The sequence below is a fragment of the Tympanuchus pallidicinctus genome, unplaced genomic scaffold (genome assembly GCF_026119805.1).
Source record: "Tympanuchus pallidicinctus isolate F22 unplaced genomic scaffold, pur_lepc_1.0 scaffold3, whole genome shotgun sequence".
In the NCBI taxonomy this organism is placed as follows: Eukaryota; Metazoa; Chordata; class Aves; order Galliformes; family Phasianidae; genus Tympanuchus; species Tympanuchus pallidicinctus.
This window is the reverse complement of record NW_026294747.1, coordinates 58710138-58736634: the sequence shown is the minus strand read 5'-3', so window position 1 is coordinate 58736634 and position 26497 is coordinate 58710138. Positions and strand designations below refer to the sequence as shown.

General features: G+C 46.6%; 2 long non-coding RNA genes across 2 annotated transcripts; both read right to left on the bottom strand.

Moving 5' to 3' along the window:
- Positions 1-2813: 2813 nt before the first annotated feature.
- LOC128087286 (uncharacterized) lies at positions 2814-5447 on the bottom strand. The gene is made up of 3 exons (XR_008209765.1): positions 5024-5447; positions 4835-4924; positions 2814-3507 (listed from the first exon to the last, which is right to left on the bottom strand). It is a non-coding gene; the product is annotated as an uncharacterized LOC128087286 (long non-coding RNA).
- Positions 5448-8781: 3334 nt separating this feature from the next.
- On the bottom strand, positions 8782-14610 carry LOC128087277 (uncharacterized). The gene is made up of 3 exons (XR_008209754.1): positions 14539-14610; positions 13819-14315; positions 8782-11343 (listed from the first exon to the last, which is right to left on the bottom strand). It is a non-coding gene; the product is annotated as an uncharacterized LOC128087277 (long non-coding RNA).
- Between the last annotated feature and the right edge of the window lie 11887 nt (positions 14611-26497).

Sequence of the window (26497 nt, the reverse complement as noted above, 5' to 3'; positions counted from 1 at the left end):
TCCCTCTGCAGGGCCTTCCTGCCCTCGGGCAGATGGACATTGCTTCCCAACAGCGTACCTCGCAGCGCAGGGCCTATGTACAATCCACACTGCAGTCCTATAGATCTGTATCAAGCTATCTATACCCAGACACACAGTCACCACTACCATCTTCTTTCTGAGTCTTGAGGTACACCATTCAGCGGTTTCATTGCCATCAAACAACCCCACTGACGGCACACTGCTGACACAACGTCCTTGCAAACACAGCAGCAACTCCTGGCACCGATAGCTCCGGGTACAACAAGCACAGGGCTCTGGGTTGCTTTGGATGCAGTTGCAGCATGGATCTGAGGGCTTTGTGGAAGGGGATATATTGCAAATGGCACCGACGTTTTCAGACCATTTCTCTTTCGGCATGGTCCCAGCACCTGGCATGCTGATCATCATCCTGAATATACATTTTGTCAAAGTTCTACAACTAATGAAATAGTTCCTTACCAAACGCAATCTGATCACTCTTCTGGCCATATTTTGTTCCAGCTACCGCTTCCTGCAGGTGGCACCAATAGCGCTGCATCACCTATAGCTCTCTGCTCTTACAGTTCTCATGCTGTCTGGGCAGTCCTCGTGGCCTCACAACTCTCTCATGCCACACGTGCCACATTCTGAGGCACAGAATATATATTGCACTACTTCAAAATGCTTTTTTATTTATTTATTTATTTATTTTAATACAATGATACTAGGGATAATCATCTGGAGCTAGAGCATTATAAAAAAATTCCCTTTAGTTCAACCATAACTCTTCCCCATGGACTCCAGAAGAGCTCTAAGAATATGCAGGGTGGACATGGATGGCAGCTACCGTAAGAGTAAGCAATGTAAAATGAGGTTGGGAGCCACACTGTGTCATTGCATCTGCGGGCAGGGATTCTCCTTGGACTGAGCAGAGTGCAGATGTCGCCTGAGAAAAGAACTTAGGATCATTCAGGAAAAGCAAATGACTGTCATGACTGTAAAAAAATTAATAATTAAAATTTAAAAAAAAAAAAAAAAATAGCATGCAACCCTTTAAAATTTACCTCTCTGCTCTTCTTGTCACCCCGACATCTGAGACAAGCGTTACACATCCCTGCACCTGATTGAAAACGCATCCAAGCCAATGTTCCACACAGCTTCATCTCAGTGCCAAGAAGAAACACATGCAAAAACATTTACAAGATTCTTTGCACAGATGAAAAGCGCAGGGTGCACGTGTATGCTCTTCAGTAATACATAGTATTGTGGAGTCCAAAGGTAACTTTTCAAGAACTAGATGAAATAAAGGTCAATGAAAAGGAAATACGGGATTAACTATTTTCATCTAAAAAATCCTTGCTAAATCTCTCCCCATCAAAAAGGAAGCATGCTGGGCACTGTTAGCAGCAGCTCAGAGAACATCTTACACTGCAAAATGCAGCACATTCTTTTTGTCCACAGGCCCCTCATTTCTCTAACTGGCGTCAGATTCACTCAAAATACATGCACCAGAACGGCCATTCGGATCTGCTGAGAGGAACCCACTGCTGGGATGTCCCCCCATATCCCGTTCCCTGCTATTTCCAGCACTGGGTGGGAAAAGGAAGAGCAACTGACTTCACCAACCCAGGCTTCTGCATGGCCTCCAATACGGTCTCACATCACATCAAGGGAGAAGCACGGCAGAGAGCTCTGGTGGCTGCAGAAATCAAGGTTGCCCCTACGATGGTGCTTTATAACAACATGCCTTACTGCACATGAGACACGAAAGACAAGGTTAAGGTTAAAGACTCCACTCCCAGTGGATGTGGCTGTCTGCACAGACAACAGCTGCCTGCTGTCCAGCAGCCTGATGCTCACCCACCAAAGCACTCGCCCAGCAGATGCCTTTCATAGGAACACAAAGTTAGCAAGGTTGGAAAAGATCTCCAAGATCATCCAGTCCAACTGTCCACCTACCACCACCATTTCCCACTAAGCCCCTTATGTCCCTCAGGACAACATCTAACATTTCTTGATTACCTGCAGGGACCGTAACTCTGTCACCAACCTGGGCAGCCCGCTCCAGCATTGGACCACTCCTTGGAGAAGTGTTTCTTAACATCCAGCCTCAATCTCCCCCCATGCAACTTGAGGCCGTTCGCCCAGTCCTATCGCTACTTACATGGGAGAAGAGGACGACCCCCACCTCGACATAACCTCTCTTCAGCTCATTGTGCAGAGGGATAAGGTCTGCCCTGAGCCTCCTCTTCTCCAGGCTAAATAATCCCAGCTGCCTCAGCCACCCCCCATAAGACTTGTGCTCTACACCCCTCACAGCTTCTCTGCTCCTCTCTGGACGCATTTCAGGCTTTCATGGTCCTTCTTGTAGTGAGGGACCCAGAACTGAGCACAGCACTCAAGGTGAGGGCTCACCAGAGCTGAGTACAGGGGATGATCACATCCCTGCTCCTGCTGGCTCCAGCCCTTTGCACTGCACTTCCAATCTCAACCATCCCTTCTGCGGTAGCGCTTGCATCCTTACTTAGGGCTGGAGCTCAAGAGCTCAACGCAACAGGAAGAACACAGCGTGCAACAGGAAGATGCGTCTCAAAGCCGACAAGAGTCAACCCTCTGAACTTGGGCACAACTCACCAACCGAGAGCCAGGTCTTGCCAGCTTGGCTCATCTGAGCACGCCAGAGGGGGCTGCACATCAGACCACAAGCATCCATTGCAATTGCAGCTCCACGTAGAGAAGAACAACGATTAACAGATGTGAATGAATTCACTCACAAGCTGCATGAATTTGTTCTTCATTAAAAAACCCACATGGATTCCTACGCAAAAAAAGAACGGCAAGAGCTAATAGTGATGGAAGAGGTTCCTGGTCCTAAGCCTCATCCTCTTACCCCAATTTTCCTTGCCTCGTACCCTACCCCAATTCCTGGACGATGCCCACAGACTTAAACTCAGACCTCAACTCCATGAGCTGAACATGAACAAATCTACCCCAGAGCAACAGGATGGCAGACACACAGTGGAAGACAACCAACCTGCAGAACCAGCTCCATTGGGGTTAGTCCAGATGTTTGTATGATCCCTTCCATGGCTCAGGCCAAGCTTGCTGAGCTGCTCCTCCTTTGTGCAGGGGGAGAGCGGTGCAGATGTTATGTGCTGGCTATGCACAGCGTGCCTTTGACTTGATTTTCCTCTCTCCGTCTTCCATTAGCAAACAGCATTTCAAATCTTTCCTTGTGAAAAAAATCACCTATGTAAAAAAGAATTGGCAATCTTGCTTTTGAAGTTTCCTTATTTGTACAACTTGATGTTTTAAAGCAGAAGCTCACCTAGCAATGACCTACCTTAGACAAGCCCAACCTGCAGGGAAAAGTCATTCCTCTGGGTGCAGAGTCTGCAGACACATTTCCAGGGGCAGCAGCCATCCCAGTTCTCAGCACAGCTTCACCAACCACAGAAATCCAGTTGATGCCCGCCATGCTTTTCTCCCTTCTGAAACACTGCATCGCTGCAAGAAGCAAGGAGTAAAGTCACAGAACCACAGAATTGGGGTTGCAGGGGACCCCCAGTGATCATTGAGTCCAACCCCCTGCAAAACGGGCTCCCTACAGCAGGCTGCGCAGGTGGGTGTCCAGGCAGGTCTGGAATATCTCCAGACAAGGAGAAGCCACAGCCTCCCTGGGCAGCCTGTTCCAGCACTCCATCATCCTTGCTGTGAAGAAGATCCTTTGCATTTTGGTGCAGAACTTCCTGTGCTCCAGTTTGTGGCCATTTCCCCTTCTCCTGTCACACATTGCTGACAAGAGGTTGGCCGTGTCCTTTGGACTCTCACACTTAACAAATACATAAGCATTAATCAGATCTGCTCTCAGTCTTCTTTCCTCAAGGCTGAACAGACCCAGGTCCCCCAGCCTTTCCACACTGGGGAGATGCTCCAGGCCCTTTATCATCTTCCTGGCCTTCTGTTGGACTCTCTCCAGGAGATCCTTGTCATTTCTGTACCATGAAGGGAGCCCAGAACTGGATGCAGTACTGCAGGTGAGGCCTGACCAGGGCAGAGCAGAGTGGGAAAATCACCTCCCTTGCTCTGCTGGCCGCGCTCCTTTTAAAGCACCCCAGGATCCCATTGGTCTTCTTGGCCAGCAGGACACACTGCTGGCTCATGGCCGACCTGTCATCCATCAGGACCCCCAGGTCCTTCTCTGCAGAGCTCCTCTCCAGCCGGTCATGTCCCAGCCTGTACTGATACTTGCGGCCATTCCTTCCCAGGTGCAAGGCTCAACACTTGCTTTTGTTCCACCTCATCTGGTTTGTTTCTGCCCAGCTCCCCAGCCTGAATGGCAGCTCAGGCTTTTGGTGTGCCAACCAGGAGTGAGCACGTTTGTTCTGCCCTGTGCTGGGCTCTCTCTCTCTCCACCCTGCACATTTGCCTTATTTTGTGCCTGGCTCGATTCAGAACACCCCAAATCTTTATCTTTTCACTCTGCTCAGCAACTTTCTTAGTGGAAGGCAAACAGCTCTTCCACAAGAGGGCTGTAAGTTCAGTAAAGCCAGCACTACATACAGAAAATACTAAAAGCTTCTACAGCACAAACACAATTTCCCCTTCACAACCAGACCCAGCACCAACCCCCGGGAGCACCGCCGCTCACAGCTCTCCAGCTGCACTCTGTGCTGCTGATCACCACCACTGAGCTCAGCCAGTAAACCTGTTCTCAGCCCACCTCATCATCCACTCCTCTATCCCACACTTTCTCAGCTTCATTACCAGGATGACTTGGGAGACTGTAACAAAACATTGCTGAAGTCAAGGTAGGCGACATCCACTGCAGTACCTGAAATGGTCCATTCCATCCCACTCAGGCTGAAGCCTTGATTTCTGCCAGGCGCGTATTAGGACCAGTCTCCAACACGGGATGAGTGCACTGGAAATTCCAGAGGTGGAGTTTGAGCCAACAGCCCACATCCCTTAAGGAATAACAGAGCAGCAGACAACCCGAGTACACAGTTCTGAAGAAACTTACCCTTGGTTTCAAGAGCGGGCATCTCACCATTCCCAAGTACAGCAACCCAGACAGCACTTCGTGTGGTGATACTCCTAAGCCTTTTCTGTGAGTGGTTCGTGTTCTGACAAGGGCTACAGGCAAACACTTTGTCCATGGTAATTTGGTCTCTGAAACCAATTTTGACAAGTGCTTCTTCAGCATCTGATTGATTCATTCTACTTTCCCTGAAGAAGGAGGGTGCCACAGAGTATGGAGCTCCCACTTCATTTCTAAAGTTCTCATCAGCTCCTGTAGGACCTGTGAAGTAAAGAGGCTTCCCTTATCTGAGTCCATATTCTGCACAATCCCACATGTAGAGATTGTGTCAGAATGTAGAGTCCTCAGTGCAGAAGAGACACGGACCTGTTGGATCACATCAGAGGATGGCCACAAAAAAAAACAAAAAAAAAAAAAGGGATCAAACAGCTCTCCTCCAAAGACAGGCTGAGAGAGCTGGGGCTGTTCAGCATGGAGAAGTGAAGGCTCCAAGGTGACCTGGTAACAGCCGTTCAATACTTAAATTGGAGCAAAAGGAAAGAACAAAGGAAAATTTAGGTTAGGTGTAAGGAAAATATCTTTTACAGTAAGGGTGGTGAGGCAGTGGAACAGGTTGCCCAGAGATGTGCTGGATGCCCTGTCCCTTCCAAGGTGAGGTTGGATAGGGCTTTGATCTAGCTGTGAACATCCCTGTTCCTTGTGGGGAGTCGGAATAGATCATCACAAATGGTTTCTTCCGACTCTAAGGAGTCTATGGTGTGACAGCTGATGCCATGAAGAACGGCGACACAAAGGACGTTGATGGCCTGGTGAGCAATCAGGGCAGGCAGGGAAGCCTGAGTGCTCAGCAGCTCTGGGGACACTCAGCAAGTAGTGCAACCAGGAAGATCCACATCAGCACAGAGCCTGTCCATGACAGTCCCAGTATTCAGCACACCAGAGGCCTTGTTTCATCACACTGCTGGGTCCTGTAGCTGCAGAGCTAGCTATTTTACAGGAGTCAGGGGGTGGAAGGAAGGGGGGAGGCTGGCATTTCCCCCAGAAAACAATTGAAGGGCACCATAAAGACAGGCAAAGCAGATAGAGCTACTCTAAACCAGCTTAGGATCCCCACAGGAATGGAAAGATCAAAACCCTACAATAAAGAAAGAATTGCTTACCTCTTTCCAAGAACCAGAGCCCCCCCCAACAACCCATAGGAGGGGGAGGGTGAAGAGACTGGGAAGAGCCTTGCTGGGAAGAGACACTGCCTTTGGGGCTGCCAGCTCTCAGATGAGGTGAGGGAGGGCTGGAGCCAGGCTCAGCCCCATCTGCTCCCACTGCTTCATTGCTTCCACCTGTGCAGGCAGGGCTGCACCTCTCACCAGGTGCTCCATCACTGCTTCAGGCTGTGATCTCAAAGTTCCCCTAAAAGCAGGAAGGAAAAAATAAAGAAAAAAAAACAACAACACCAGCAGCCAATTAGGTCTGCCTGTCTGGCAAGGGGAGGTTTATTGACGGGCGAGCTAGGATGGCCCATGTATTTTGCTTCCAGTCTGTCCTCCATGGCAATTGGTGACATTTGTAATAAATAGGGGAGCACAGATTTCAGTGCTGATACAGCGAGGTGCTGAGAAGCTGCACGTGCAGCACAAGGGCTGAGATGAGCGGCATCAATGGAGCGAGTGCTGGCTGCCCAGCTGCCAGGCTCAGCTTACGGCTCCCCAGGGAGAAACGCACATCATCTCCTCACACAGCAATTAAAGGCCGCTGTGACGTTATTGGAGGGTTTGGTGTCCTCAGTTGGTGAACCTGGCACCTGCCTGTATGGCAGCGTGTGGCCTTTTGGCTCCAACAGCAATCCAAACCCCACAGAAACAGGCAGGCTGCAATGTGTCCTTCGTGCAGCCCTGCGCTGCTCGAGTCAGAGATCGCTGATGTGCTGCAGTGCCCCATTGCTGCTGCGGCTCCACGCGGGATTGCTGAAGTCGCTGCAGATGGAGAGAAAAGACAGATCATCTCCAGAAAGCACTGCCCGTACAACTTGCCCACGTGCGTGGGGCACGAGCCCTATTTTGGGGACAATGACCCCCACTTGTGGGGCACTACCCCCCCCCAGTGTCACAGCCATGCGCTGAGGGCACCATCACCCCACTGCGCACAGCCATCAACTCATCCCAGGACTCCACGCATCCCACAGGCATCCTTGTCCCCATCCTCAACCCCACAGTGACATCAGCAAGGAGCAAAGCGGGGCAGGGGACATGGGGGGACTTGAGGGGACATGAGAGGGCGTATGGGGACACAGGGACGTGTGAGGACATGGGGGGACATGGGTTTGATGTGTGGGGTCAGAACTACAGAGGTGAGAGGAGGTGACATGTAGATGTGACAGAGGGAAGTGGCAGGCCGTGCCAGGAGGTGCTGGTGCCATTCGAGCAGCACTGCGGGGCAGATGAGCAGTGCCAGCCTAACCTGGGAGCGATGGTGGTGCTCCAGGATGAGGAGCTGATATTGGTCTTCCAGCAGGTAGGAGTTTGTTATCCATACGTAATACTGTACTTCTTTGGCTGTTTTAAAATCAGTGATAGTATGCGGTCTGATCCCATGTCTTTGAAAAGTGTGGTTTAAGGATCGTCAGCTGAGAAGAGCAGCAGAACATGGGGCCATTGCAGGCAGAAGGCATGGGAAAGGAAGTGAGGAAAGCAAGGAGAAAACCTGAAAAAGGAATGGATGAAGAAAGGGGGCAAGACATAGGGGAATGAAGAGGAATGGACGGAATAGCTGTAGAGCAGCCTAAAAAGCAGCAACAAGCTCTGGGAGGACTGTAGTATGCCAGATTCTGTATCGGGTGTATTTGTGTGTGCATGTTGTCATTACCTACTTGGGCCAGGGTTATTGTTGCTTCTGAGCTCCTGCAGTGGGAAGAGGTCGAGCAACTGGTGCAGTCCATGCAGACCTGTAGGATAGGGCTTGGTAAGGACAGCCCTGCAGCCCTCAGCTGGACAAATTTCCTCTGTGTGCCCCGACTGTGAGCTGTACAGTGCCCAGCCGCACTGCTCCAGCTCACAGCCCGCTGCCTGCAGCTGCATCTTTAATTCCTTCTCTCCTGCCCAGCACTTCGAAGGTGCTCCCACAGTCCCCTGCCCACCCCAAAAATGTCAGAGAAGACATCTGGCAGCGAGCTGGAGGAATCCCAGCACCCTGTTTTCCTTCTGCCTGCAGCTCTCCTCTCCTCTCCTCTGCCACACAGGGCTCCAGCCTGCGAAATGGGAATGGTTGGGGGGAAAGGGAGTGCTGGCAGGAGTGACTGCTGCAGCTGGCCGGGGAGGGTCTGCGTACCCCTTGCCCTTGTGGGCAATCTGTCCAGCTGCAGGAAGACCAGAGAAGGGCAGATGGAAAGCTGCAGCTGAGCCTAATGGACCTGCAGAACTCTCAGGCCATCTTGCCAATGGCAGCTGTGACATCAATTCTTTCTCTGCAGGGGAATTAATTTTTCCATCTGTAAACATAGGTGGAGAACTGCGGAAACTTAGGTTTTGTCAATCTTTGTGGAAAGGATGTAAAGATCCCCACGAATATCAAAACTGCAACTTTGTCTCTGCCTGCATAGACCTGCTAGGGCCTAAAACTACCCATTTTATGGCACTGAAAAGAATAAAAAGCCGAAAACGAAACCTGGAGCTGAAGAAAGGCCCATGGAAACAAATACATTAAAATATGAACAAGACAGAGGCTGAGCAAGCATTAACACAGCCCTGTGCTTTCTGCCAATGTGCTTTATTTCGTTATCATTAAATTTGCTGGGCAGTTACATTTTAGTATGTGAATATTTAAAAACAATGCAACACATGCTGGCAAAAACAAGTTTTTTTTTGTTTTTTTTTTTAACAGGCATTCATAAGCACTTAGCACGGCTGTCCAGGGTCTGGAGTAATTTCCCTCTGTTTTCTTTGTCTTTTCCCCCCGCTTCTAACTTCGCGTTCTTCGCCCGTCATCACAAGACAGAACGGATCGCCGAGGACAGCGCCGCGGGTCCCCGTCAATGCCGTCAGAGTTCTTTCCGCGGTCTCTGCTGCCACCTCGTGGCCAATGAGTGGAACTGCTGCTGTCTTCCACCGAGTCCCGCCAGCAGCATAACGCATGCGCCTACAAATCCGGAACTGGCGTTTTAACCGCTCTGCGCAGCTAATCCGCCGCTCTCTATGGTGATCAGTCCTCCAGGTAATAACGGACGTGCGCCCGTACAGGCAAGCAGTCGATTCTTGGACCGCCAGCTTAGCGACATTTTTCCCCTTCTAATCCGGGATGCCCGTCGTCTATTTCCGCCGTTTTATGCCCGAACCCACCCGGGATCGGACCGGTTCGGCTCACAGCTGCCCCTCAGCTCCTCGTGGCATCCAATTTGCTCGCAGCCACGATGAACTAGCAGACGTCCCCTTCCCGCCCCAGCCCTGCACAGTCCCCCAGCCGTTTAAAAGCCCTCTCAGCGGCAGTGGAAAGGAGCAGCTCGGAGATTCGCGGTCGTGGTGCTGGCGTGCAGCAGCACCGACACGGCAGCAACCCGGGACCGGCAAATCTCGGGGAAGCGGTACGCATGCGAGAATCTGGGCGCTGCATTACGCATGCACCAGTAATGGCACTTCACTACGTATGAGCAACTCTTGGCACCGTACTGCGCATGCGCTCGTCCTGCCAGTGCACTGCGCATGTCCGAGACTCTACGACGCAATCCGCAAGCACCACTCTCGGTGGCGCAGTGCGCATGTGCAAATCCGGAGACCGCACTACGCATGTGCCGATCTTGGCAGCATATTGCGCATGTGCTATTGTCTGGAACGCACTGCGCATGTTCCAGCCTCAAAACCTCACTACGCATGCGCCAGTCCCAGCACTGCACCACGCATGCGCCTGTTGCAGCACCACAGTGCGCATGCGCTTCTCTTGGCACAGCACTGCGCATGTGCAAGTCTCTGGAAAGCATTGCGCATGCGGCAATGCGCAGAGATTACTTCGCATGCGGATTTTCGTGTACGCACCTACGCATGCGTTGTTTTTGATTCCTTATTATGCATGCAGTGGGCGCAAGGTCCGCTGGGAGCCAGGATAGTCTGCTGTAGAGGCAGGTCGTCAGACTGCTCAAGAAAATAGACAAGAAGCACAGTCTAAAAGAGAGGAAAGCATTTTTGTGCCAGTGGTCCAGGAATTGGCTGCTCACCCGCACCTTAGGGTTTCAAATAAACTGATCCTTCTTTAAAAGTCTTTGGCACATGCGCACTACTACTTGGAGGACTAGGTATAACAAAGTTCGGCGGATTTGCTGCGCAGAGCGACGAGAACGTCCGTACACCACTTCCGTGTGCCTGCGCGCATGCGTCCTGCGGCACCAAACGTACATGGCCGCAATTCCACCTATTGGCCACGTGGGGGCGGCAGAGACCGCGGGAACAACTGCGACCCGGTTGACGCGCAGCTGCGCCGCAGCTTCTGGCGCTCTGTTCTCTCTTTCTCATGAGGGCAGAGGAAAAACGCAAAGTTGGATTGGGGGTGGGGGGGAACAGACAATAATGTGAACTAAATAAGACGAAGAAAAACTTCGGCAAACCCACCAAATCTGCGCTAAGTGGTTATGAATATCTGTAAATAGGTAAATAACCAACAAAATGATGCTGTCTTGCTTTCTCTTATTCTTCTTTTTTTTTTTTTTAGCCAGCGTCTGAGGTGATGAAAAAGCACAGCGAAGCCAAGGCTGGCTTGGAACGATTAACAGAGCAATGCAAAACAGCCGAGCAACTCGTAGAAGAAACATAGCAGTAACAACTTCGGTACCTGGCCTCACCACTCTGAGATCCCACCTGGGTCGCTCGAGGCTTGTAAATGTCCACCGGATCAATTTTGATATCGAGTGATTTGCCGTCAATTCTTCCATTCACAGCCAGTGCCAGGATCTGCGGCAGGGCGTTCTGACCACAGCACCACAGCTCAACCGTTTGAACAACAGTGGGATTCCCAGGCACGGTTTCAAGGAGTTGGTCTTCTTTGGACCCAAAGGAAGCATTAACATGAAACGAGAGGCCTGCATAAGTCATCGTGAGGCGAGCTTCTCAGCATCACCTCTGGGAAACAGAGAATGGATTTGCCATAAAACTCTCAGTGCAGCAGTAACATACAAAGATATGTAAGAATAATACAGAAACACTTTGCAAGGAAGCAAGGAGCTTTATGACCTCTGTCTGGGAATCCAGCACCATTTGCCCACAGACTCCTCTTTGGCAACTGTTCTAGATCCAGCTGTATGTTCTGTTCCAGAGCACAGCTCAGAACTACAAAGGAAACAAAGGGAATTCTACGCAGGCAGCATAAAAAGAATGGTGTGTTTCTTTCAGTACAGAAAATAAGAAAGTAAGCAGTCAACAACAGAAACCTTCCTAGAATTCTGCGATGGGAAACATAGCGGCAGGGAAGAAAGCATCCACGTTTCTCTGAAGCACTGCTCCAAGGAAAAAAGGAAAATCAGTTTATTTTAGATGTTACCTGTTTGAGGGCATATACCACTCTCACACTTCAAAAGCATTAAAGAAAAAAATAAAATGCATAGAGCAATCTCCTCCACCAATATATGTGTTTGGTCTGGGCAGCAATTGGCACTGCTCTGTATCACAAAGAACTGAAGTCGTGAGCACCGAGCTCCTCAGCTCCAGCCAAACCAACAAAACAGGCAGAATCCTTAAGTAGGACAGCCTGTAAAAATGTCAGAACAAAGCCCCCGATTCTCAGCCTTCTGGTTCCTTTTTGAAAATCCCGAGGTCTCCATGTTAGCTCCACCTCTGGGCTGTAACGGCAGAGCTCACAGGCTGTTGGCAATCCTTGTTACTGGGCAGCAGAGAGTTTAGATTGGACTGAATGTTAGGAAGCTTTTGCATTAGATCAAAAACAGTGCCGCCCTGAGAGACAAAGTATGGGCTAAATAAAAATGGCTTACTTCCTCAAGAACGAAGTTAATTCCTCCTTTCTAGATTACTGAAAGGACCAACGTGAAACAGGATGAGCAGAAAGCAGGGACAGTTTATCTGCAAATTAGCACGGGACATCACATGAGAACAGCCTCAATTCTAGAAACCATCCAAACTGAGGCAACAGCAAAGCTGTGTCCTGTGCCACGACATGCCTGATCTCCTCCAGCAGCGCTGTCTGGGAAAGCTGGCAGCAGATATTCCTCTCTTTGCCTGGACACACAGTCACACACTGTGAGGATGACTGAATCCATGAACTCTACAGGTTTGCTTTGAGGCAGCAGCTTGCCCAACTACACCGGGCTAGTCTACAACAAGAGAAACTGCTCCATGCACGTGTCCACAAAGGCCAGCGCCACAAAGAACTACGATGCCCCAATGCTGCGGTGCATCGCAATGACTGCGCCGACACACGGAAGCCTCTATGGCAAGAGGAGTGCTCCAGGGGCAGCACGAGAAGCTGCATATTTGAAGGAAGCAGAAAAGATGCTGACAGGCTTCCAGCTTTTTTTTTTTTTTCTCTCTCTTCTCTTCGCTTAAAGCTTTCAACCTTCCTTTTTGCTTGTTCAGGATCGTCATGTCAGAGAGCTGCTTCTTTTTCTCCTTTTCGCTGTGAGAAACAACATCGTGCAAAGAACAGAGAGGGACAGATCCCACACTTAAACATCCCAAAAAAAGCAAAATCAGACAAAGTTGCACCTGAGAGGCTGCTTTCCTGCATGTGGAAAATCAAAGGCGAGGTACATCTGGGGCTGCTGAAAGGAATGCCATTTGTTAGAGCAGTGAATTCTCCATCCTGTTCCCAAATTCCTGAGTTTGTTGAGAACCCCAGAAGGACTAATTGCTCTGAGCAGTGACTACTATCAGAGCTGCTAGTGTCCTGAAAGTGCTTGAGAATGCCTTTCTCTCTAAACTGGACTACAAGCCCCAACTCCTGTTTTCTATTTTGCTTCCTCATTGTGTCTACGTACTCTGAGAATGATGGCACTTTGTGCTGTCAGCATCAGCCCAAAGTTGGAGCCTCCTTTGAAAATCGGCTTTACTGCCACGGTTCAGATTTCACACCAGGTCAAGCCTAGCACCACGCCATTCAGGACCAAAGGGAAAGGTGACCAGAACTTCAGCTTGAACTGTGCTGGTGAGAACCCAGGCCTCAGCCAGGGACGATCAGTCAGTAATTACGGACATCCTCAGATTCAGCAGAAGAGCAATATTCTCCAAGGACTGACAAACTCAGAAGCGTAATGTCCAGCAGCAAACACCCAGCAGGTGGAACAGAACATGGTAGATGGAAGAGGAAACAGGATCCTGGATCCAGCAGGATCCTGCTCTTTTTAATAACCCATTCACAATCCCACAACAAATTAGATGTTATTCCAGCTGACGCTGTCTCCTGGAATTCATGTTCCTCTGCTAATAGTGATGATCATATTAGCTGCCTGGCTGAGTTTTATGTTATTTAGCAGCACTTGATCCTTACCAAAGACATTTACAGAAAGATAGAAAAACATTTCTTGCCCCTGTGGTTTGTTTAGTTTTCATATAATGTCACCTGATCCCGCCACTGTCTATCATATTTCAATGAGGTCTATTGAGGTGCTGGAGTAAAGCTGTAAAAAGACAATAAACTTTACTAATTTTTTGGCTAGTTCCCAACCCTCACCCAAACCATTATCTTTCACTTGGTAACGTTCACTGGCTCTCGGCCTACAGCACATCCCCTTTCCATCTTTTTCAGAACTAGCTTTACTGATACACAGCATCCACAAATATGAACAAACATACCTTATCCAAACATTCTCTTTTACCCAGATGGCGCCTCAGGTTTCTCCTTGTCTCTCTCCAGTTAAGCGGGATGGTGATGTAGTTCAGATCGTTAATAAAGCACGTTGAAGAGAACAGCTTGGTGGTATAAGAAAAGAATCCGTTCTCCAGTGCCTGTTGAGGTAACAGGATTCCTGTGAGAGCACACCATCCATAAGCAGCCTGCAGGTGTATGCTTGCTGGCTTTGGGACAATTCCTCATCTTGCCCTTACGGTGCTCCAGTCTGCCCAGCACAGAACAGCAGAGCTGCTCTCAGGGCAGCACTCCACAGCATGGCTCCATGCACAGAGTCCACGACACGTTCCCAGACATACTCTCTTAGACTCAGCTTCTATTGCTGCTAATTTCATTACTAAACAAGCTGGAGCAGTCTGTGTGCAGATCAATGAGTGCCTCTGTGTGGGCTCAGAAAAGCTGGAACAGCCCATCCATTTCTGTTGATAGCAAAAGTCATTTCCTGTGAAATGGGGAATGTGCTCATTATTTGCACAGGGTTCAAGATAAGAATGTTGCCTGCAAGTTGTCACCAAGTCTCCGTTTCTATCTTTACCCTCAGTAGTCATCACTTATCCCACTGTAACAATCAGAAAAATCAACACAGTGGAACGGTGACACAGCAGGTGCAATGACAAAGGAATTAGTGTGATGGAAAAGCGTTACAAAGAAAAAGAAGTGCTCACCTGCCTCTGAACACCTCGGCTCACAAGGAAAACTCCACAAGGAAGGGATCTCCAACAAGAGCTCCTTCCCCAGAGGCAGTCAGCGCTTAAATGAAGTCTAAGAGAGGTGCTGCCAGGCTCCACCTCACACAGCTGCCTTCACCCACGCTCCCATGGCTGACCAGGTCCTTACCCCAGGTGCTCGATCAGTGGTTGAAACCGTGGCTCAGCAGTTCCCATACACCCCCAGAACATTCAGAAATGGCAGTTAGGAGGCTTTTCCTGTGTGTGCTGAATCTTTCACGTGAGGTATTTCAGCATTTCATATGTAGCATCCGGCTGTGTGGAGCCACTGGGATGGCTGTGAGCGTGCAGGGTTTTTAAGTCACTACAGCTTTCAAAACAAGTCACTGCAAACTGGGGAAGCAATGCACGCTTTTCCTCAGATGAAAACACGTAGTATTTGGCTAACTTGCATTATCTGAACACAGCCTTCATAGTGTTCAAACGGCAGTGCAGTTGCTGTGCATGGCCGCATGCAGTCAGGCAGCAGTCTGACTCCAGAGCCATGCTCCCGCTCCTGCTGGGCAGTGAATGCTCAGTGAGGCTGCAGGCACAGCTGATGACTGTACATCTGTACACCTGTCCTGCTTCACTTCAGGGAAAGATCCAAAGATAAAGGGCAGCATTCTCAAGTGGATGCTTGGAAATAGCAGCTAGAAAGAATTGGTCACAATGTTCACAGTCGTAAACAAACAAGAGATGGAAGAGATACCGTTGTAGAAAGATCTTGAGTGAGGATCTTGTGACAGTGAAGATGCAGCAGGAATGCCCCCACATTGCTGAAGCAGTTCAGTTCACAAGATGGCACGCTCTGGCGTAACTCAGTGTGCGCTTCTGGCATTTTGCAAAGAGCATGTCTTTCTCCAGGGTCTTCAAATATTCTCTATACACTTCAGAGTATTATGCTACCTGATTTTCTATATTCTACAGATGGGGGGTGCACTGTTAAAGCTGGATGCTTGGTCACACTGTTGTTGCAGAGGACGTATGCGCACACTTGCACCCTGTGCACACATAATGATACTGATCTACTTCTCCCGTTTCTTTGAATCAGTGAAATTCTTGTCTAACTGATGATTCTCATGAGTAATTAAAATATTTCCCAAATCGGAGTGGTGATACTGATGTGAAGGTTTAGGTTGACTTCAGAAAGCTGAATCGACATGCTTTCTGATGGACACAACTTGACATACAGTCTATGGTGTGACGTGTGGGACAAACAAAGAAGATATGGAAATGCAGATGCTAAAGTTGGAATGTTTCACTGGTAAGGTTTGGAAAAAGGATCAGTAACTCCTAACTGCGAGCAGTCAGCCTCACGATGGTTTTTGCTTTCCTGCACTGTGTTACCATAGCAAGTATTACCATTTATGTACTTTAGAAAAATGTACTCCAGTATTAATTCATTGTTGTCATTTTTCCCATCCCATTCTTCATTTTCAGAAACGCAATCATCTGTTTTTTTCCTTGGGAAGGTGAAGATAAGGATGAGAAACATATCAAATAAAGGCTCTAGAATCTATCTATACACACCCAGATTCATAAAATGTTAAAAAAGCACAAATGCTCATAGAAGAGCTTTATATCTCTGACAAGCTAATTGGTTTGCTAACTGATTTTTCTTCAGGATAAGAATGGAAAAAATTGTCATAGCATTTACTGATATCAAAGTAACTGATTAAAAATATTTTCTGTATTAAGGTTGATGTTTAATTAGCTTAGCTCTTGTGAGCCTGAACTGCCTGAAAAAGAAATCCCCCAAAAGGCTCAATAAAGCCCTTCGTTATTATTTTCCTTTCTGTGATTCCATGAAGCATATCTACAACCACACCGTGCTGCTTCAGAAGTAATTGCGTTATGTTAAAGTGCGACTTAATGGAGTGGCAGTAAAGCTGCTACGTAGAGATGTCAATATAACCATTTCAATTAGTTAAATAGTTGCTTCATCAAGTTTTGCTTTTAAAGAATATCCAGTCTCATGCATATTTTACCGTAGCAGAAGTAACTCGCACCAACTACAGAAGCAGCAATTTTGTGCCAAGGCTCTGGAGCAAATCCAGCAGCAGAAGTTGAAGTTATTTTGCCTAGAGTGGAAAATCTGCAGGTGCATTAGCAGGACGAGTGCAAGGGTTACAAAATGACGTCATTGACAGCAATGACTTCTGTATCAAGGAGGAATTGTTCTGGGAGTGCTGCTCTGCATTGCCCTCAGGAGAAGCTGCACTGGGGCTTAGGGAAGCAGATGTCACTGAGGTACAAGCAGTAACTTTTTCAGACGCTTTGTAGTGATTTCAGCGTCGTAGACACTTGGAGGTTCTTCGTGCATTCCAGCCCTTTTTGACGCTGTCCTGCGATGGGCTGACAGCAAACTGACATCTGTGTGAGAAGGAGCCCATCTAGTTGCTTCAAAGAATTCAGTAATTCCTTTCACTCTTCAGCACGTGCTGTTTTCTAACAGGAAGCTGTGCTCTGCAGGGCTGACAACATGGTATGTAACAGGCTGAGTTAGAGTTTACTCACTTACTGATCTTAAAATATTCTCTGCTTTAAGCAGAGGCAATAGCCAGGCACTGCTGCTGTTTCAATCCCTTCCTGTGACTGCTCTTACCACAGGGCAGCTCAGGAACTCCAGCCTGTGGTTCTGTTTAACGAGCACTTCAGCAATACTGAATGAGCCGCCCTGCTGCGTCCAACAGGCTGCTGTGGGCTGGCATTGCAAGCAGCGATGGACAAAATGCTGTGCAAAGGCAACTGCTTTGGTTCTCAATCTACCCACTCCTAACGTTACCTAAACGGATGATGGCGTGCATTCCTCATGTAAGAAAGTGCAAGACTGAGCAAAACAAGAAGGAATTCCCTGGGTATTTCACACTCCATACTACCCTCAGTTAAATGGGGTCGTAGAAAGAGCTGGGGGCTTCCTTTAAAAAACCGGGCTTAGTGCTTCACTTACCAAGAAGAGCTGATGTCCAACAAACCAGCTGCAATGATCACATCACCATATTTTTATGCTGTGTTTATGACTTTAAATAAACCTTATAGCCTGCTTATTTGAATAGTGGTACCAAGCATAAAAATTAGGGCATAATCATTTTCTTCTATTTTCCTCTACAGAATCTTGCAGGATGATAAATGGAAATGCTGCATTCATACTTCTATTTCAGTCACCAATAGCGCTCCTGTTTTTAACTTTAGGCCAGAAAACACCAGGACAGGCATGGACTCATCCCCTTATTCGTTGGATGGGGAGTATGAGAACAAATTCTAATTGAAAAAACTTGAATCTCTCAAACAGTCACGCATGGGAATTGAGTATACTTTTACATAACTATAGATCAATACTACTGGGATAGTACCAACCAAACGCAGCAAATTTGAAAGGCGATTTCAATCCTGGTTACATTTAGGCAATTGAACTTATAATCCCATCAACAGCAAGACCACTGCTTTTATTTTTAATAATACACAATGCTCTAGTATTTACCAGCCACCCAGTTGATGTGCTAGGATTAAATAACAAGGGGACTATGCCCATTGGAACACAGACCGCAGGCCCAATAACACTGAAAACAAAAAGGATTTGTTTATAAGAGTAACACCATCAAAGCCCACCTCATTTTTCTTGACAACAAGGAAAATATCTGTCATTTTGAAACACATCTCAGTAAAACCCCTGAAACTGTAATGGTGCCCAGTGCAAGAGGATGTGTTTGAACAAGAGCTCGTCGCACTGGTGCCCCAGCAGCCAGATGCTCCTGGGCTGCAGGGCCTGGAGGAGATTGCCACACGCTGGGCTCTTGTACGGCAAAAGAAGGCAATGAGGGTGTCTTGTAATGGGATATGAGAACGACGGAGCAATAGCAGGTAAGAAAGAACAGAACCGGCTCACCCTTCCAACCATCAGTGGCAGCTCAAGAGGAGTGCAATCTCTATCCAAAGAGATGCTGCTTCCTCACCTACTCAGCCTTAAACGAGGGTGAAGAGGGGAGGACAGCTGGCACTGGGCTCCCTGGGGCCGCCTGCCTTCTCACCTCGTGCTCAACCACTGCTTCAGACCCTGACCTGGCAATTCCATTGCAGCTCTTTACGTAATTCAACATGAGGGCATTTCTGTTAATTTGTGGGAGAACAACTCCTGTGAGATCACAACAGTGCTCAAAGGCTAAAACAAAAGACGGTTTGGAGAAACAAGCTGAGTTTGTACATGTGCAATTTAAAAGTATACAAAAATGCAGCGACTTTGGTAACAGCCGAAAGCAATTTTGATACCATGTATGTTTTTTATCCTCAATTCTTCAGTATTCTCACTCTTCCACTGCCTCCATAAAGGGATATGGCCCAGGATGTACCTAAATAAAATTATTTAAAAATTTACAGAGACTTTTTGTTTCCCTATGAACAAAAGACTTATGAAAGAAAACTATGAAATATTCTTGGCTATTTCTTGCACTTTCCCACTAATAGCATGTTTTTTATTTTCATCTGCAGTTTCCATATGCCTGTCATACTGAATATTGGGAATAGATGTGAGAAACAATCAAGAATACACCCCTCAGGAATTCTCATCCTGAATCCATGGAGCTTTCTCTCCTTACATGTCCTGTTTGAAGAGAGATGAAGACTGCTGGTATAATGTTAAACCAAATTGTAGTGATTTTAGTCTAAGAAAAAAAAAAAAAAAGTAAAATATTTCTAAGCCAAAACAAAAGGATTAATCTCTTACTACAGTTTATTGGATAATGTGGAATCTTTAAAGGTGTTTACCATACTCACTGATTTCCCTTTCAACCATTAAATGTAACAGACTTCTGAATGGCTTCCATATATTTATGTTATCAACATATGTGGGGTTGAGAATGTTAAGAAATTAATAGCATATGAAAGTTTGTCAGTTATGATGCTGCAGATGTTATGACACTGAAATCGCATTTTAAGCAGCCCAAGATTGATGCCATTTGCAGTAAGTGTCCAGTCTTTAAAATGCTATGCAAAAAGTGTTTTCCAGGCATATGCAGAAAGAGCACTCACAGTGCCCAAAGCTGCTTTACTAGGTTCCTGCTAACCAGGTTATGCACAGGGATTGCCCATATCTTTGCCTTACAGGTAAAATATTTTTGCCTGTACAGGATTCCAACAGATTGCTCTTATTCCAAAACAGTACACTCGTATATTGTACATAGAGCATATTTTTTGGTATATATATAAGAAAATTATACAGAAGAATTGCACATATATACATCTACTCATATATAGTATTCATTGTCTATATACAATTATCATCTTGCTTTTTGTCTATAATCAAGAATAAATCAGGAAACCTGCTCATGCTGTCTTCCATTCCCTTTTCTATATATCAGTATCCATTATCTATTGATATCTATCTACCTCTAACTTTCTCATTCTTAGTTACACTTAGTTATATTATATGAAAAAATAGAGAGGTAGGAGGGAGCATGAGGAGGATTCCTGTTAATTTGCCTTAAAAGAACCAAAAAACACTGTAGACCAGAAAGCATATGAAAATTCCAAACATACCACGTCTTCTGCTTAGTCAATACGTATTCGAAAGCACCAACAGTTACCAAACAGAAGATGGTGCTGAACCTCTGCAGTGAACTTGACCATTGGAGCAGCACAAACGTAGTGAAACCGTTAAAAATAGAAATTATAGGCATTTTGTAACAGGGTTTTTTTATTATGTGATTTCTGCTATTTTTTTCCAACCGGTAAATATCCAGATTTTATTTTATTCTACAAACATCTTATTTTTTGAAGACCAAACTTACCTGTTGATCAAACAAGTACTGCGTTAACATATCCTACATTAGTGAGGATGTGAGGAAACCAGAGCAGGATGCCAGAAGCACAGAACGGCCCTGGTTGGAAGGGACTCAAGGATAATGCACCTCCAACCCCTCACCGCCCTCCCCTCAGGCAGGGCCAACAACCTCCGAGGTTGTTTGCAGCAAAGAGCCCAAGGAGATGGGAGGAAGCAGAATTAGGGTAGCGGACTTAAAATGGCCAATGAAATAATGCATACCGCATGACATCAAGCAGAATGAGTTCTGAGGGGATTAAGGAGTTCATTGCCCCTGCTCAAAGGGCTAGCTGGGCATAGGCCAGGGAGTTGTGAGCAACTACTTGTACAGCATTTGTTATATACTTTAATATATAGTCATAACTATTTTCTTTTCCTCTATCTTAGTAGACAATTTTATCTTAACCCATGAGTTCTACTTTGTTATTTGGATCCTCCCCCTCATCCCACAGGGAAGGGGGCAGTGGTTAATCACTACGTGATACTGAGCCACCTGCTGGATTAACCCACTGCACTCATCCACGTGGCTGCAGATGCTGACCAGAGCTATCGCCCCAGGGAACCAGCACGGCTGGCACAGGGCTTCACCCTTAGTCTCCACTGCAATGTGAGCTTTCTACAGAATGCCTGCAGGTGAACTTCACCCAGTTACAAGGGCTTACTGGCATTGTAAGGTGGAGTGGAACCAGAGGCCCCTGTGCAGCCATCTAGAAGCCCTCCATTCTATTTTCACCATAGCTAGTCCTCATGGCACTGCCTCTTCCCCTTATGATGCCTTCTGAATACATTTTTGTCTAGAAATACTGTTTTTCACACAAAAAGAGATGCCAGACTAGACCAGCATATCTGGGCATAGCAGTTCATGTTATTTTTCATTTCCACTTCACTTTTACATCTTTAATCACTTTTTCTTTAATTAAAAAAAAAAAAAAAAACTTGAGAGCCACTGTGAGGAGATTCACAATAGGAGAATCATGAATATTTCCAATGCTCCCATCTCGTCCTCCATAAGGGTATTGTACAATGAGAGAGAGTTTAAGAATACAGTTATAAGAAATTAAATTACAAACATTCTACAACAATAAATAAGTAACGATTTTCCTGATTCATTAAGTGACAGCAGTCTAAGACATCCTCCCTTAACAACATAAGAGGGAGAGAGGCATCTGAAGTCAAGCACTCTTCTCAGTGCTTCTCAGAGCAGATGTTTGCTGAGGCAGGGTGGTTTGTACCAGAGCAGCATCTTCCTCAGTGGAAAATGCTCTGCTCATACCCAGGTTCCTGCACCTGTGTGCTAAGAGCCCCAAAGGAGACTGAAACTAGCTACCTGGATCTGCACACCGTCAATCCACCAGTAGCTGCATGGGCAGAAAGCAGAGTGCCTTGCCCTGTGGCATCGGGACACCAAGGGGCTGCCACTGCACAGATGTGATCTCAGGACGTGTAGAGGACTGCCCAGATAAGGCATCCAGAAGCCCTGTGGGTGGTGGCAGTGCTGCAGTGCTCAGGCAGCCCCGGCTATGCCCTTAGCTCAGAGCGAGCCCCCGGGGCTGCAGCTGTATGGCAGCGAGCACAGTTGTACCCCACAGCTCACATAGCATCAACCGGCCAGGAGTGTCTCCTTGCAGCAAAGACATCAATGCTCCCACCAAGCTGCTAGAGATGCTGCGGTGGTGTGGGCACTCTCACCCTCCAAAAATGGTACTGAGACACAGGAAGGACCATGTCACCCCGTGCCAGATGTGGCAGCTTCTTAGAGATGTTTTACTCTGGCGATGTTGATTGCATAGTCACCAGTACTCATTAACTACAAAAGCTGTCCCTGTAAGGCAAGTTGTACTAAGGGGAATAAACATATTTGAATTGATCATTACTGGCTAAAAAGCAACTAAATGTTAACTAGAGGAGAGAATAAAAAAATACTGATTTTAAATAATAATTACTGCCATGCAAGACAGTGAAAAGAATGCCTCTGCACTGGACAATCACAGACTGCTTCCCAGAGCTTCAGTACACCAGTAGTCAAAGTGAGTAATGATACACTGTGCAAAGACACAGAGGTTTTTAAAATCACATTCTAGTCATGTTTCCCAAACCAGGCATCTGTAACCAAGTTAGCAATCCAAAGTAATTATCCAAAATGAATATCAGCAAAATATTACCTAATCAGCATTCAGTGTCACTGTTTCAGAAAAAGAAGAGGAAATGAAATAAAGAACTATTAGGAGATTGGCTAAAAACCGAGCTCCTTCTTTTCTCCCTTGGAGTCAAATCAATTCCATTAGAGATTATCACTGATAATTCACTGAGATTTCATATAAGTGGCACTGAATTTCATATTCTACCTTACCAGTACAGGTACACAGGAAGCAGACTACAAGTGGATAGTTCAGCAGAGACATTACAAGGCTGGTATAGGGAAGTCTCGTACTTTTTTGACTCTTAACTTATAGGTTTTGTAAGTGGACCACATTAAATATTTCAGTTTCACATTGCTCCATTTGCCACCCAACCTGGTCTTAACAGGAAAACTGCACCTGGTCAGGAACCCCACTCCTGTGGCATCCTTTAATGAAACCTTTCAGACTAGGAGAAGCCCAGCTGCACCCTTGTGTGCAGCACACAAATACAGCCCGAGCTCCCCGAGGCCCCGTCCCCTGGCCTTCTCCTTCCAGTTACTCAGTGCTGTGCCTTTGCATTCAACTTTTCTGTTGCAGAGCACACTGCTTCACAGCAATGCTGAGACCACAGTATTCAACCACAGGGCTCACATGCTCACGAGAAAATATTGCAAGAAGGTTTTGCTCATTGGCTCTACCTATGCTGTTTCACCTAATCCCAGAACCTGACCCTCTTCCTCTCATGCCTTGCAAGTGCCTTTACCACCATTGGCATGTGGACATTCTCAATTTTTGATGAATTGATATATAAAATTTTTCAGAGGAAAAAAGAAATTGGCATTACCATACAAATAATAGAGGCTTTTTTCCCCAATTGGAGCTAAAGTACATTGAAATAGTTGTGTAATGACTTAAAACAGAATGAGACAATGATTTATAACACGAACTACACATAAAAACAAGTGAATAATGCATAAAATCGTGGACCTGCTATTTTTTAAGCAAGCTGTTAAGCTGTTATTCTACTCCATAGTTCCACACTATCATGGAGAATTAGTTCTTGGCCATCTTTATCTTGTGAGCTGTCTTTTTGTCTGAAATTAAATTTTAAATTAATTGTAAAGAAAGCCAAAATTCCGAGACAGATTTAAAAATAATGGTCATTCCTACATGGCTATCTGACAACAACATAAAATATGCACAAAGTCTGGAAAACTTATGCTTTAACTAAAAAAAAAAATCCATTCTTCATCCCTGGAAGTGTTCAAGGCCAAGCTGGATGGGGCTTTGAACATCTTCATCAAGTGGAAAGGGTCTCAGCTAATGGCCCTCCTCTGGCTCCACATCTGGACGGAGCACTCCAGATGAGGTCTCACAAGCACAGAGCAGAGGGGCAGGATCCCTCTCCCTTGCCCTGCTGGCCATAGGATGCTCCTTGATCCACTCCTTGAATATGTGTGGAATACATAAGGAATATGTATGAATATTCCTTATGCTTCAGGATCAGCAGAAGTTGGCTTTTACATATGAAAATAACTTTTTATGAATTCCTTCTTGAAAAACTGATATCTCTACAGCTATTGAAGTTCACGGAGGTGACTGCTATTCATGCGAGCTTCTACAAGACAAAGATACTGAGGCTCAGGAAAGGTGCTTGTGCACAGGGCAGAGAGGGACTCATCGCACCCTACGCTCTCAGCTGGTGAAGAATAGACAAATGAGCAGGAGCAGAGACAGCCAGGAAAAGGCAAAAAACTGGGGCAACCAGACAGTGCTACGTGGGAAAGCAAAAACAAATTTGTCCACAAAGGGAGCAGACAAATTCTGTGTATATTCATTAAAACCAGTGGTCCAGCTTCAGCTCAGAAAACACCTTCAGGGTTCAGGAACCATGCAGAAGTCCAGGGAAAACTTCTATGTGGCTGTGTTGAAGGCACGGAAAGGCCAGACCCAGCATAGCTCTGTCCTGTGTGCTGCCCCAGGCAGCTCCCAACCAGTCCTCACTCTTAGGAAGTCATCAGGTCACCCCCACGTGCCAGCAGTTATCATCTCACACCACACTCACCTATGCACACTGCATCTGCAGGGCCACAGCTTAAAGCTCTCTGTCCTCTGACAGTTGATAATCATTCGGTCATCCACTCAGGGTGAGTGGGAAGTCATCTGCCCTGCAGACTTGCTGTAGTACATCATGAACCTGATTCATATCCAAAAACAGATACCTCAGGATCTCTACCACTGATGTGCACCTTGTACACACTGAATGCTGCTTTCCCCAGCTCTGATTTCATTCTCAGACTTCTATATAATGGCTGCACAACAGAGCAATCACTGCACATGGAGTACAAAAGGTGCACTGCAGCTTTTTGTGCCACCACCCTCTTTTGTACTCAGAAAGTTTCTTCCTACAGTGCATTGGACAAAACAGAAATTTCAACCATGTCCAATCTCCACATCTTCCCAGGAAACAAACCGCTCAGTGGAGGTGAGCGTATGCAAAAGTGAGCAGTTACACTCCCTCCAAAACCCAATGCATATGACATATTAACTCTGTAATCTGCACGAAGTCAATCGCTTTGTTTACAAACTGTCTCCTGAGAGATTGGTAATTAATATTTTACTTCAAGTCTGTGGATCAATTTCTCTGGGAATAACGCTAGATATTACAAGCAGGTGCGAGTCAAGATACCACTTTCTCCGAAATTCAGGATTAAACATGACAGAGAACAAAATTTTAAGTGCATGTTTTAAGCTTTGGAAGAATAAAAGATTATTTTTTTGTTTCAAAATTTAAGTATTTGGTAGCTATTCTATAGGTAGAATTAAAAAGAAAAATCTGTATTTAACTCAAAAGTGGGATTCACCTGCAGGCTGCTGCTCTTGTGAATAATTATAACAATGAAAATCACTGAATCGCAGAATTATAATGGTTATAAAAGACCACTGAGATTACCAAATCCAACATTCAAATGCAAATGGGGACATAGTTTGAGCAAGGACCCTTTGTAGCTCTGATGCCTGCGAGGCGATTAAACACCTCGTGCTATTACTGTTGCAGCTGAGAACCACTGGTCCTGAGCTGGACTCGTGGCAGCCTGCCCTGGAAGGTCTTCTTCCCAGCCAGCCAAGCACTGCACAGCAAGAGATGTCAGTGTCCCTCCCTGTGGCATCACAGTGCCTGTAGCCTGAGCTCAGGATTTCCTGGTGCTCCAGAAGCGATACACCAAGACATTAAGCTCTAGCCAAGGCTGATTCTTAAGATTGCCTGGGAGAAGTGAAGTGATTCAAGATGCTTTTATCAGGAAACGCTGATGTGGACGCAGCCTTTGGTCAGATGGTCTCATGGAAGATGCACTGGGATGGCAGTGTCAGAGTGTGGGTGCAGAACAGCCCCCAGCAGCGTCACAGCCAGCCAGGAGCAGCAGCACCATCACACCTAGATTGGTTATGGAATTTGATAAATATAGCACCATGTCTTGTCTGAATACTTTGTTAGACACCTCCCTGAGTAAGATATTTTCCGTAAGAAGCAAAGGGGAAAATAAAACAATTACCTTTCCCATTCGCTTGTGATTCCAGTTGAGCAGACCATACCTGTCTTATCTACAGTATACCAGTTTCACTGAGCTCGCCCTTGCTGGAGGAGGGAGTTGTTGAATTTCTTTAGATTCAGGCAGTCTGTGCCCGTGACAGTTGGAGGACAGCCCCCCAGTGTGCATGTCCCTGGGCCCACAGATCCTGGCCACCCTACTTGGTAGCAGTGTCTGGATCCATGCATCGTGGTCTTACAGCTACAAGGTTCTGCACATTCAGACTGATGATAAACATTCCACTGCTCAGTAAAGTGCCAGAAGAAGGGCTCAGCAGCCCTCTTTTACAACATTTGGTTGTACAGCTGCTGAATATCACCGCAAACTTGTTCACCTCTTCTTCCCAGAGGCAAAGGAGATGGTAGCTCTGGGAATATGCAGAGCAAAAG